The 14,428-nt window shown below is 40.2% G+C and overlaps 1 pseudogene across 1 annotated transcript; it reads left to right on the forward strand.

Annotated features, from left to right (window-relative positions):
- The first annotated feature begins 10,427 nt into the window (after positions 1-10,427).
- LOC308420140 (tetratricopeptide repeat protein 13-like) lies at positions 10,428-12,872 on the forward strand (annotated as a pseudogene). The gene has a single exon. The product of its transcript is annotated as a tetratricopeptide repeat protein 13-like (transcript).
- The last annotated feature ends 1,556 nt before the right edge of the window (positions 12,873-14,428 follow it).

The following is a 14,428-nucleotide window of genomic DNA, read 5'->3' on the forward strand; positions in this document are numbered from 1 at the left end:
TCTGTGAAAAATATTTGGATAAAGACAGGGCAGTGTGGAAAATATAGTGTGATTGATATAAAGATGGGTGTATGCCTCTGTAGCCAAATATGTTTCATCAGTCAAGAGTTCATTAGTCAAGAGAGTCAATGGGCTCTTGACACATGTAAGCATTAGGCATACTTTTTCTACATATATAAAAGACTTTTGACATCTTATCTCAATGAGGTCAGATACATGAAATTAACAAGTCATTCTTGGACACTTATTGAACTGAATACAGAAGAGAACCACGGTGAAGACCATGGTCAGACATTTCAGAGCAGATAGAACTAACATGTAAAGAAAAAGAGATGGAAATCAGGTCGGCCTGTGAGCCATCCACTCAGACATCTATTAAAGGGAGCAAAATGGAAACTGGCATTGCTAATCAACATCATTACGAACAAAATGACAGTAAAATTGGTTCTCTCATTGCATGTTTATTTCTGTTTTCTCACTAACTGAAATATTTTGGAAGACATTTAAGATTTATATCAATAACAGGTACATCTTTCACACTAAACTGGATTTCACACTAATGGTTGAATGCAAAGAGTGCCAAGTGTTGACACAGAAGGAAACATCAAGTAATGCTACATTTCCTGTACTCGAGTGAAGAGTCACGCGTTTATGTTTTCATGTTCTGGTCAGGTATCTATGGGCATTTCCTCCTCCTTTCACTTCACTTCTTCCACAAGCCCAGCCTTCACTAGCATTATGTCATACACACTCATTAGCAACTTACTCCACTGAGGCTATGTTTAATTACATAAGTAGTAGATCACATTCCAACTATTTCATACTTAGAATGTTTATTCCCAATGTTATTGACATTCTGTTTTAGGGAAGGGGTAGTGAAGTAATTTGCCAATCAATGAAAATTATTACATAGTACAGATGGGATTTGAACACCAAAAAATTGATCTGCAGATCTGCCCTGCAAGTGTGAGCAGCATGCTTAAGTATAAGGCTCCATGCTTAGTCCTTTGTCTTGTGATTCCAGTCTGGATTAATGACAAAATCGTGCAGAATGTTCCTTTGGATGTTTGTTTACCGTCTCTTCTATAGGTCTACTTAATCTCCCTGGACTTCATCTTCCCCATTATTCTCAACCAATTTGTTAAGTTACCTGATATTTCTTCCACATTATTAAAACTGGCAATGAATGCTTCCAATTATATGTGTTAGTCCATAAAATATGCACTGAGCAGATGACTTTAGAAATGTCCCTTTCTAGAACATTCAAAAAAGTTACTTTCAATAACTTTCACAATGCCACATCGAGGCAAATATTACTATACTTATTTTTCCCCACAAAAAGCAGAAAAGGAGAAGCTCTTCTTTCAGTTAGTATCCAAGTTATAAAGCTGTGATGATTTAATGGCACGTTTGCTTGCGGATGTGTCCCGTAATTGCTTTCTTTATGTGTTTTCCTTGCATTTGTCATAGAGCTTCATATTATTGCAAGAATATTTTAAAGGAGATTATTTACCTTGGAATTTAAATCCTCTCCATGAAGCCCATTTGTATCATCCATACATGACCTTCTGAGCTATGCTCTGGAGTTGTTAGAATAAGCTCCGGGTGATCTGTAGACCTTATCTCTCCCCAGACCCTACTAAACAGCTCCAACTACTAAATTCCTTCATGGTGGAGTCATTTCCACAACCTTTATGTTGTTAACTCTGTCTCCTCTGATTGCCTGCTAGATATATCATAGTTTCATCATCTCTGCTGTAGGACACTGTTCTTTTGTATGATAATGTCAGGGAAGGGCGCCCACATATTTCTGTGAACCATATGCTAAGCGTAGTGGCTACCACATAGGATGTTCAACAAGAGACTGCTATCCTAATGTGTGGGTACGACCAGTGATTTCCCCTTTGCCTTGACTGTGTAAAGTTTGAAAATTTTAACACCTGACTCTGAACTTTTGAAATATTGTGGTCTTATGTATTCATAGTTTGGCTGTCTTCAATTACATATATTTTTATAAACTGATTGATAGGTGTTGGTGTTCATTTTCTGCAGTCTGCTTAGGGAGATGCAGGATACTTGTTAACATTTGTAATATTTCTTTGTTAAATGTTAAGACAATTTTATTTCTCCATGATGGATAACACTGTCATGATTATCAGGGGAAATATTTTAATGTGGTGTGTGTGTGTTTGTGTGTGTGTGTGTGTGTGTGTGTGTGTGTGTGTGTGTGCAGATGATATCCTCCTTTATCAGTGTTTAAGCAGTGAGCCCGGAGCTTGCTGTTTCTGAAATCTGGCTTTGAGCGAAATGATACATCTCTTTAGCACAGGCAAATACTTTAAAAAAAGTATATTAGCGTAAAAGCCTTTGCTTTGGGCACAACATAGGAATAACTGTTTAGTGAATTGAGGCTTTAGCTTTTGCCTGGCTTTATAGAAGGGCAGACTCAGTATGGGCTGGAGGGCTGGGCTGTGTTCTGTAAATAAAGCTTTAATTTAACAGGCAGCCTCATTCATTTCAATACCCCATGCGGATGCTTTTAAAGAGCAGAGTTGAATTGTTAAGCCTTCAAAACTGAGAGTACTTCCCCCCTGGCCAGACCCTTCTGAGAAGAAACATATTTCTGCACTATAGTATTCACTTCCAAAAATACTTGCAGAACAGTTCCCCGCATTCTTTTTAATGATGGGAACCATGACTGTACTAAAACATTTCAGTTTTTGCTAGCTAGTCTTACGACTTAACTGCCTGAGGTCTACTGCCAGATGCAGACTCTAGATACTGAGATCTACACCAAGGGACTGGCAGCTTAGAAAGTGGCCCTGGAGCTGGGCTATGTTTTATTTCCAAAAGAACTGTCAGTGGCTGCCAGGTGATTCCTACCTGTAGCTAATGTGTTCTGTGCTGACCACACCCTCAGCTTTTTTGCAATGCCAACAACTCAGAGAAACATGAGAGCTCTGCCTCACCAAATTTTGTGAAATGTCCTGCTGGAGCAGAGCAATGGGTGCAGATGTTTTGTCCTCTAACAGCACATTTCACTGTATGTAAAAGCGCCTTAGAGCAAAATCGAGGTTATTGCAAAAATACCTGCTTTCTTGCTTCCAAGGCTGTCTTCTGGGGCCACATGCAGGTGCAAAGAGGTGATCGTATTCCAGCCTCTCCCGGTTGCACAATCAAGTAACGTGGACTCGTTACAGGACAGATGATTTTCTTGTAATACAATGTGACCCAATTTGCCAAATAAAAATGGAATGAAAACAGCAGCTTGTAGCAACACCTAAAATATCTTTGGAATCATTATCTCTTTAATGAAAAGCAGCACTGGACAATTTCAACGCAAATTGTAGTTTAGCATCTCATTAGCTGAATAATGGCTTATACACACCATGCATTTCTAAGTACCTGAAGTGCTTTAAAAAAAAAAAAAAAAAAAAAAAAAAAAAGCACATTGAAATGAAGCCGCATTCTATTCCTCCATCCATCCTCAGATGGCAATTAAGATCTTTCTGCCCTTTATTATTTCCTAATTGCAATTTACTTATTTTATCTTCCTCAGATGCTAAGGAGAACAAAATGAGCTTTCTGAGGAGCCCATTTACCGCAGTCCCAGGTATTTACATAATTCATCCCACTGTAGCTTATGTGGATTCTTGTTTCTCATCTGACGTGCATGTTTTCCTTTCTTTCTTGAGACTTGGAGTGGTGGGGGGGAGGGGGGGTTCTGAAATAAAAGAGGATATAACTGTGTAAGAAAGTCCTCCCAGAACCTAAATTACTTCTGGGCATCCTTTTGCCACTAAAAACAAAGCATGTACCTTTGTAGTTGAAGCCTAGCAATCAGAACTTTCCCTTTTTCTGCTTCCATTTAGAGCATTGTCTTTCATAAGTGGTATTTCCATTCAATAATCAAGCCATTACTAGGCTGACTTCACTTCTTTTGCACAAACTTTGCTGTGTAGTCATCAGTCTGGAGCTTTCACCCGGATCAGCCTGGGCTGGTGGGGCTTTTATGACTGATCCCTACCAGGCTTGAATATCCGCAGGCATTGTTCCGAGTTTCACACTGAGTTAGCAATCAATCCCATCTGCTCATCATCATTAGGAAGTCACAGTGTACACAAAGCCATTCTTTAAGCGTGGTTTCAAACTTTCAAGGCATGAGTATAGATACATAGATGGATGCTTTACAACTAGGTTTTGATCTGAATACTAGAGAGATTTCTTTCAGAGATCTTATGGCATGTTTAGGTAAGCCTTTATTGAGATAAATATAGTTTTATATGCCCTGCAATCATACACAGACATTGAGTAATAGCATTGTGTAGAGATCCAGAAATTATATATATATATGGTTTTCTGGCAGTTTTGTTTCTCTCATGGAATAACATCAGGTGACTATTGTGTGATGTGCAGAGTTTATAAAATTAGTAAAAGTAGCAAGTTATTTTTTCAAATACAATGAACATGAACCAGATAATCATTTAGATAAGTTAGCGTTTTTTGATTTGGATTTCAAGCAACTATTCATCAACTTGAACACTAATCATTGGTTAAATCTAATTATTTGGTAGATTGTCGGAGTGAGAATTAATTAGTACTAAATTCTGGGTATCAATATTAAAATATATCATTTTACAAATTTTATAAACTACCCCATGTATTATAATATTTTCAAGCAAATATAAGACAACATAAATTTATGAAGCCCTACGAAGCAGTGCCTTCTAGCTTCATAATGTAATTAAAATAGCATGCCCTTATGTTTTACTCTGTTATGTAGAAATAATCTGAGCTGGTTTAGATCCCTTAAGCACTGATTGATTGTGTATTGTGTGAAAAATATTTAAAATCATTACTTTTCTTGGTAAAATAAATTTTGCCTACTTTTACATGAAGTGTGAATTTCAATTGAACAAAATTTCTTAATCCTTTATACCTTTCAGAATATATCTAATACATGGTAATCTTAAACTCACAAGAGCTATAAAACTAAGCTTTGTTCAAAATACTAAACCTATTTTCCTAAGAGACTGATGATGTTTCTATTGCACAGATCATTTCCAAATTTAACTTCTCGGTATTTTTTTCAGAACTATAAACCTTAAATTACACTATTTACCAAAGTATAAGGTATCCTGTACTCTTATTACAATTTCTAGTTTTGTGTTTTAATAATTTCTTTCCATGAGAATGACTGTGTTTATATCTATATGTGTCTCTTGGGATTTTTCTTTATCCCTTTTCTTTTGTTTATTTGTTTTGTCCTATTTTTTTAAATTAATTTATCTAATTTTATCTTATGTTAAATGCCTGTTTGTATCCTAATGAGAGATAAGGAAAGGAAATTAAATTCAAGGTCTAAAAAAGAAAAAAACTCATGTAAGTTGGGGCAAAAAAGGTTAGTTTGTGAGTTTAAAGGCCTAGGACTAAGAACTTTGTAAAACAAGTCCAGGCATGCCCCTCTAAGCCAGATTGTTAAAACATTCCTGTCCTGGCTGTCTTTTACAACTGAGTCCTCAGTCAAATGACCCTGTCCTGAGTCTATTCAAATGTAAATTAGACGTTAACCACTTGTATCCTGACTTAGATAAGCATCCACCCTACCAGTCTCCTGACTTCCTAACTGCACTTAGGCTATGAGTGTTGAGTAAACTTTGTAAACTTTGTACTTCCCAGCCCCCAACCCTCTCTCCCAACCCCAGATCTATAAAATCCCCCAGCTTTCTAGCCTCTTGGCCAATACCTCTTTCTCTTGCCTGAGATATGTATCGGCCCGGAGCTCCATCATTAAACTACCTCATGCTTTTGCAACAAGGAGGTCTCTCATGTTTCATTGGGTAACGCTGTGTCCTGAGACTCGAGTGGGGGTCCCCGAAAGGGGGTCCTACAATAAAAACATGAAAAATGAAATGGTGTAGATTTGAATGAGTAGAGAGGTGAGTAGGGATCTGCCACAGGAACAGTGGAGACCCAGAGACACAGGCCTGGTGAGAAGGGGTTCTGACTAGCCAGCAGGAAAAGAGATCTCTACTGAGCACGCATGGAAAGTAGGCCACTGCCCTTCCTGATCCAGGGACCAGGAATCCAGCATTGTGCCCTCTGTTCCCAGGCCATGGCTTTTGGGTGCAGAACAGGTGTTCGGACCATCTGCCACCAGGAACAGCGGTGATCCAGGGACACAGGCAAGGTACAAGGGAAAGACAAGAACCAATCACTGACAACAAGATTGCAAAAGGAAAGCAAAAGAACGTACCCTAGGGAAACCAAGACAACCTGGCAATACTAGAACCCAGCTCTCCCTTACAGCAAACAGTGGAATGCCAAACACTCCAGAAAAAGAAGACACAGACCTGAAATCCTACCTCAAGATGATGATGGAGATCCTGACACAAGAACGGGAGGAAAAGAAATAGAAGATTTTAAAGAGGAAACAAGAAAAACACTCAAAGAACTCAAAGAAATAGAAGAAAACAAAACCAAAGAGATGAAGGAATGGAAGAAGGAATTTAAAACTGAAATGGACACTGTAAGGAAAAGATGACAGGGGAACAATGAAAGGAAAAGTCACTGAAAGGAAAAATCACAGGGCACCAATGTTGTGAAAGGATAACGATCCGAGTCATGGCACCAATGTTAGGGGAACGATGAAGAGAGTGGGGGGCATATGGCCCATAGAGGTGCGGCGAGGCCTGAGGGCAGGGGAGATGCCTCTGGGGGGTCCATGTTGTGAATCCCTTCCCTGAGGGACCAGCCACACAACAGTATAGTACGGAATAGAGTTTATTCAGGTCATGGGAGAGTTAAGAGGGTGGTAGAGGCAGAGAGAGAGAAGTAGAGGAGTAGAGGCCGGCCATGAGCACGTGGGAGAGAGGGGGGAAGGGAAATGGGAGAGCAAAGCTGCAAGAGCACAACGGCAGGAGAGGCCAAGAGAGAGAGGAGGGGTCAAGCAGCTCCTTTTATAGTGTCAGGTCACTGGGGCGGGGCATACCTGGCCACTGCTGGGTAATTGAGGGGTGTGGTATACCTGGCTGTTACTAGGTAACTGAGAGGTGGGGTTTACAGAATCCCAACAGACACAGTAAAGAAAACACTAAAAGAGACATACGTAGAGGTAGAAATCCTAAAAAAGACATCAGGAGACACAGATGCAAGCATTTCCAACAGACTACAAGAGATGGAAGAGAGAATCTCTGGGGCCAAAGACAACACTGAAAACATAGACAAAACAGTCAGAGAAGATACAAAACCAAAAAGCTCCTAACACAAAGTGTCCAGGTGATCCAGGACACAATGAGAAGACCAAACCTAAGGATAATAGGAATAGAAGAGGGCGAAGAATATCAACTAAGAGGCACAGTAAATATCTTCAACAAAATTGTAAAAGAAATCTTCCCTACCTTTAAGAATGAGATGACCATGACCATAAAAGAAGCCTACAGAACTCCAAATAGGTTGGACCAGAAAAGAAATTCCTCCCGATACATAATAGTCAAAACACCAACTGCCCAAAGCAAAGAAAGAATACTAAAAGCAGTAAGGGTAAAAGATCATGAAACATATAAAGGCAGACCAATCAGAATCACACCGAGTTTCTCAACAGAGATTATAAAATCTAGAAGAGCCTGGACAGACATCATGCATACACTAAGAGAGCACAAGTGCCAGCCCAAGCTGCTATACCCATCAAAACAATCAATCACCATAGATGGAGAGATTAAGATATTCCAAGACAAAACTAAATTTACACAATATCTGACAACAAACCCAGCACTACAACGAATTATAGGTGGAAAACCCAATACAATGAGGGGAACTACATCTTAGTAAAAACAAGAAAACTCCTAAGCAAGAAAACCAAAAAAGGAAAGACACACAGGCACAATTCAACCTACAAAAGCAATAATACCAAGAGACAGCAACCCTATTTCTTGATATCTATTAACATAAATGGACTCAATTCCCCAATAAAAAGATATAAGCTATCAGACTGGATACATAAACAAAACCCAGCATATTGCTGCATACAAGAAACTCATGTCAGAGACAAAGACAGACACTATCTCAGAGTAAAAGTTTGGGAAGTAAAACTTCCAAGTATACGACCCTAAGAAGCAAGCTAGAGTGACTATTCTAATATCGTATAAAGTAAATTTCCAACCAAAAGTTATCAAAAAGATAAGGAAAAACACATTTTACTCATTACAGGGAAAATCTGTCAGGAGGAACTCTCAATCCTTAACATATATGTTCCAAATACAAAAGCACCCATATTCATAAAAGAAACCTTACTAAAGCTCAAAAAATACATTGTGCCCCACACAATAATAGTGGGAGACCTCAATACCCTACTCTCATCAATGGACAGATCATGGAAACAAAAGCTGAACAAGGACACTGTAAAACTTGCAGAGACAATGAACCAACTGGAATTAACAGATATCTACAGAACATAACATCCTTAAACAAAAGAATACACATTCTTCTCAGCACCTCACGGCACCTTCTAGAAAATTGACCATATCATTGGACACAGAACGAGCCTCAATCGATATATGAAGATTGAAATACTCCCATGCATCCTTTCAGATCACCATGGTGGAAGGCTGGTCTTTAATAACAACAAAGAACAAAAAGCCCATATACACATGGAAACTAAACAATGCTCTATTAAACGATAGCAGGGTCAGAGAAGAAATTAGGAAAGAAATTAAGGATTTTCTAGAATTCAATGAAAATAAAAACACGACATACCCAAACCTATGGGATGCAATGAAAGCAGTACTGAGAGGAAAAGTCATAGCTCTGAGTGCTTCCAAAAAGAAACTGGAGAGAGTATACATTTAGCAACCTGACAGCACAGTTGAAAACTATAGAACAAAAGAAAGCAGATACACCCAAAAAGAGTAGACAGCAAGAAATAATCAAAATTAGGGCAGAAATAGACCAAATAGAAACAAAAAGAACCATTGAAAAAATCAACAAAACAAAGATTTGGTTCTTTGAGAAAATTAACAAGATTGATAAACCCTTAGCCAGACTAACTAGAGGGCAAAGAGAGAGTGTCCAAGTTAACAAAATCAGAAATGAAAAGTGGAGAAATAACGTCTGTAACTTAGGAAATTCAAGAGATCATCAGATCTTACTACAAAAGCCTGTAGTCAACAAAGATGGAAAATCTGGAAGAAATGGATGAATTCCTAGACAGATACAAGATAATAAAGTTAAACCAGGACCAGGTAAACCATCTAAATAATCCCATAATACCTAAAGAAATAGAAGCAGTCATCAAAACCCTCCCACCAAAAAAAAGCCCAAGTCCAGATGGGTTCAGTGCAGAATTTTTAAAAGACATGTATTGACAACATAATACCAATACTCTCAAAAGTATTCCACAAAATAGTATCAGATGGAACACTATCTAACACATTTTTTGAGGCTACAATAGTCCTCCTTCCTAAACCACACAAATACTCTACAAGGAAAGAGAACTTCCCAAAAATCTCACTTATGAATATTGATGCAAACATACTCAACAAAATCATTGCAAACCGAATCCAAGAACACATCAAAACGATCATTTACCATGATCAAGTAGGCTTCATTCGTGGGATGTAGGGATGGTTTAATATACAGAAATCCATCACCCTAATCCACCATATAAACAAACACACACACACACACACACAAAAAAAAAAAAAAAAAAAAAAAAAAAAAACCAAAAAAAAACCCAAAACAAAACAAAAAAAAAACACAAAAAAAACACATGGTCATCGCACTAGATGCTGAGAAAGCATTTTACAAAATTCAACACCCCTTCATGTTAAAAGTCTTGGAAATCCAAGGCCCATACCTAAACATAATAAAAGCAATATACAGCAAACCAACAGCCAACATCAAACTTAATGACGGGAAACTTGAAGCAATCTCACTAAACTCAGGGACTTGACAAGTCTGCCCACTCTCCCCCTACCTATTCAACATAATACTGGAAGTCTTGCCCAGAGCAATTAGACAGCAAAAGGAAATCAAAGAGATACAAGTTGGAAAGGAAGAAGTAAAAACATCAGTATTTGCAGATGACATGATAGTGTACTTAAGTGACCCCACAAATTCCACCAGAGAACTTCTACAGCTGTTAAACAAGTTCAGCAAAGTGGCTGGATATAAAATTAACTCAAATAAATCAGTAGCTTTCCTATACTCAAAGGACAAACATGTGGAGAAAGAAATTAGGGAAAAGATACCCTTCACAATAGTCACAAAAACTATGAAATACCTTGGTGTGACTCTAACTAAGCAAGTGAAGGACCTGTATGACAAGAACTTCAAACCTCTAAAGAAGGAAATCAAGGAAGATCTCAGAAAATGGAAAGATCTCCCATGCTCATGGATTGGAAGGATCAACATTTTAAAAATGGCCATCTTGGCGGCCGCTGCTCCTGCTGCTGGGGGCGCTGACTTGGGCGCGGGCCACCAAGCACTATTCTCTGCTGTCCTTGCTGAAGCAGGAGCTTCAGCACCGGCAGCAGCAGGAGGCCCCGGCGGGCGGTGGCTGCCCGAAGTTGGGGGACTGGGCGGACCAGTACCCGGAGTGCAAGTCATCATTTTTGAACTTCCATGAGTCTGACTGTGAACTGAGAGGCTCAGCACCCTGTGACTCGCTGCTTTCTCTCAACACTGAAAAGATTCTGAGCCAGGCCAAGTCTATTGCAGAGCAGAAGAGATTCCCGTTTGCTACTGACAACGACAGCACCAATGAATTAGGAAGCCATTGAGGCCTTCAAAGAAGCTCTGAAACAGAAAGTTGACTTTATCGATGCATATAAAAGTCTGGGACAGGCCTACAGAGAACTGGGCAATTTTGAAGCAGCCACTGAGAGCTTCCAGAAGGCACTGCTGCTCAACCAGAACCATGTGCAGACCCTGCAGCTCCGGGGGATGATGCTCTACCACCACGGCAGCCTGCAGGAGGCCCTGAAGAACTTCAAGCGCTGTCTGCAACTGGAGCCGTACAATGAAGTGTGCCAGTACATGAAGGGGCTCAGCCATGTGGCCATGGGGCAGTTTTATGAAGGAATTAAAGCACAAACAAAAGTTATGCTGAATGACCCTCTTCCTGGCCAGAAGGCCAGCCCAGAGTACCTGAGGGTGAAGTATCTCCGAGAGTATTCTCGATATCTGCACGCACACCTCGATACCCCTCTGACGGAATACAACATAGACACGGATCTACCGGGCAGCTTCAAGGACCACTGGGCCAAGAACTTGCCTTTCCTCATAGACGGCTATGAAGAGCAGCCTGGCCTGCAGCCTCACATCAGGAATGTGTTACATCAGAATTTTGAGGGCTACAAGCCTGAAGTCCAGGAGCTGATCTGTGCAGCTGACCGCCTAGGTTCGCTGATGCAGTACGAAACACCTGGGTTCCTGCCCAACAAGAGGATCCACAGAGCCATGGGCCTGGCAGCGCTGGAAGTCATGCAGGCTGTACATCGCACCAGACTAACTCAAAGGTTCGCATGAGTGGGAAGACAAGGCTGATGCAGTGGAGGGACATGTTCGACATCGCCGTGAAGTGGAGAAGGATCGCTGACCCAGACCAGCCGGTGCTGTGGCTGGATCAGATGCCAGCGCCAAGTCTCAGCAGAGGTTTCAACAACCACATCAACTTAATCAGGGGTCAAGTGATTAATATGAGATATCTGGAATATTTTGTGAAAATACTTCATTTTATTAAAGATAGAATTCTTGTTTATCACGGAGCAAATAATCCAAAGGGCTTATTGGAAGTCAGAGAAGCTCTGGAAAAGGTACATAGAGTGGAAGACCTTCTTCCGATTATGAAGTTTAATACCAAAACAAAGGACGGGTTCACCGTGAACACCAAATCCCCAGCCTCAAAGACCAAGGGAAGGAATATGACGGCTTCACCATCACCATCACAGGAGACAAGGTCGGCAATATTCTATTTTCTGTGGAAACTCAAACCACAGAAGAGAGAACACAGCCGTATCACGCTGAAATAGATGCACTTTATAAAGACCTGACAGCAAAGGGCAAAGTACTGACCCTCTCGGCAGAATTCGGGGAGGCTGATGCTGTCTGCAACTTAATCTTATCCTTAGTTTACTACTTTTATAATTTAATGCCCCTGTCTCGAGGATCTAGTGTCATCGCGTATTCAGTCATTGTGGAGCGCTGATGGCCAGTGGTAAAGAAGTGGCTGGGAAGATCCCCAAAGGGAAGCTAGTCGACTTTGAAGCCATGACAGCTCCTGGCTCAGAGGCCTTCAGCAAAATAGCAAAAATCTGGATGAACTTGAAAAGTATCTCCCCTTCCTACAAGACCCTGCCATCAGTATCAGAGACGTTCCCGACTCTGAGGTCCATGATCGAGGTGCTCAACACGGATTCCACTCCACGGTGTCTAAAGAAACTCTAGCCGGATCAGAGGATTTATACATGTGAAGGGCCAGCCTCTCACTTCTTAAGTTATTTTTTAAGACATGGAATTATTATGGAATTAGGTCTTTTATTACTTTTGATACCAATTTTTGATAGGAATTGAATACTTGAAAACATTTTCTTTACTTTTTCTGAACTGTAACAGAAATCATGAAAACGGGTTTTTGGGGAAAAGCTACTTGACCAGGAAGGGAAGTGTGTGTGTTAGTGGCAGCCTGGTGGTTCCCATGTGTTAAGGTATACTGCCTCTTCCTTAAAGCAAAAAATGTTTACTTCAGAAACCAAAAACTAATAATTAAGATGAAGAAAGCCAACAACCAGCAGGGCTTGTCTTCACTGTGTGGGTGTTCCTCAGACCTCCTCCTGTGCACCTCTGTGGGGTACCTCGCTACTGCCATGCCTCCACACGTGGGCCCTCCAGCCCCCAGACCCGTGGAAGGGCCCTATCACCCAGGGGTCCATGGCTTGTGGCAAGAAGCACTGGCCAGACGACAGACAGTATTTGCCAATCACTGAACCATGTTTTTCTTTTCTTTGTTGGAAAAAATAAGCTGAGGTGATCATCGAAAGTCGCCGAGTTTGGGCACTGGATTATGCTGTGTTTGTGTGTGAGCTAGTTTTGCTTTCAGGTATAAGAGTGTTTAGAGAGTTCTTGTTTCCTCAGACAGGGTGGAAGATGGAAGAATAAGGTCCATTAAACAGCTGCAGTTTCAAAAAAAAAAAAAAAAAAAAAATGGCCATCTTACCAAAAGCAATCTACATATTCAATGCAATCACCATCAAAATTTCAACCCAATTTTTCATTGAGTTGGAAAGAGCAATGTGCAATTTCATCTGGAATAACAAAAGACCTAGAATAGTAAAATCCATCCTCAACAACAAGAAAACATCTGCGAGAATCACTACTTTTGACCTCAAGCTATACTATAAGGCAATTGTGCTGAAAACTTCATGGTACTGGTACAGAAATAGGCACATGGATCAATGGAGTAGAATAGAAGATCCAGAAATGAGCCCTCATGTATATGGTCATCTGATTTTTGACAAAGGAGCAGTAAACATTCAATGGAAAAAGGACAGCCTATTCAACAAATGGTGCTGGTCCAACTGGTACTCAACATGCAGAAGAATGAAAATAGACCCTTTCTTATCTCCTTGTACAAAGCTCAAGTGTAAGTAGATCAAAGATCTCCACATTAAACCAGGTACACTGAAACTATTAGATGAGAAAGTTGGGAAAACCTTAGAATTCATAGGCACCGGGGAAAATTTCCTGAACAAAACACCAATGGCTCAAGTTCTAAGGTCAAAGATTGACAAATGGGACCTAATGAGATTACAAAGTTTCTGTAAGGCTAAGGACATCGTCAAGAAAGCAAAAGGGCAGACAACAGAGTGGGAAACATCTTAACCAACCCCACATCAGATAGAGGCCTAATATCCAAGGTATACAAAGAACTCATAAAGCTAGACACCAGAGAATCAAACAACCCTATTAAAAAATGGGGTACAGAGCTAAACAAAAATTTCTCAATTGAGGAATATCGAATGGCTGAGAAACATCTAAGGAAGTGCTGGACATCCTTAGCTATCAGGAAAATGCAAATCAAAACAACCTTGAGATTCCACCTCATACCAGTCAGATTAGCCAAGATCCAAAACTCAGATGACAGCACATGCTGGCTAGCATAGGGAGAAAGCTGAACACTTTTCTACTGTTGGTGCGTTGTAAACTGATACATCCACTCTGGAAATCAGTCTCACAATTCCTCAGAAAATTGGACATAGTACTACCTGAAGATCCAGCTATTCCACTTCTGGGCATATACTCCAGAGACACTCCAATATACAACAAAGACTTATGTACCACAATGTTCATTGCAGCTCTATTTATAATAGCCAGAAGCTGGGAAGGACCCAGATGTCCTTCAGTAGATGAATGGATACAAAAATTTTGGGAC

Source organism: Micromys minutus (assembly GCF_963924665.1).
Source record: "Micromys minutus genome assembly, chromosome: 4".
NCBI lineage: Eukaryota > Metazoa > Chordata > Mammalia > Rodentia > Muridae > Micromys > Micromys minutus.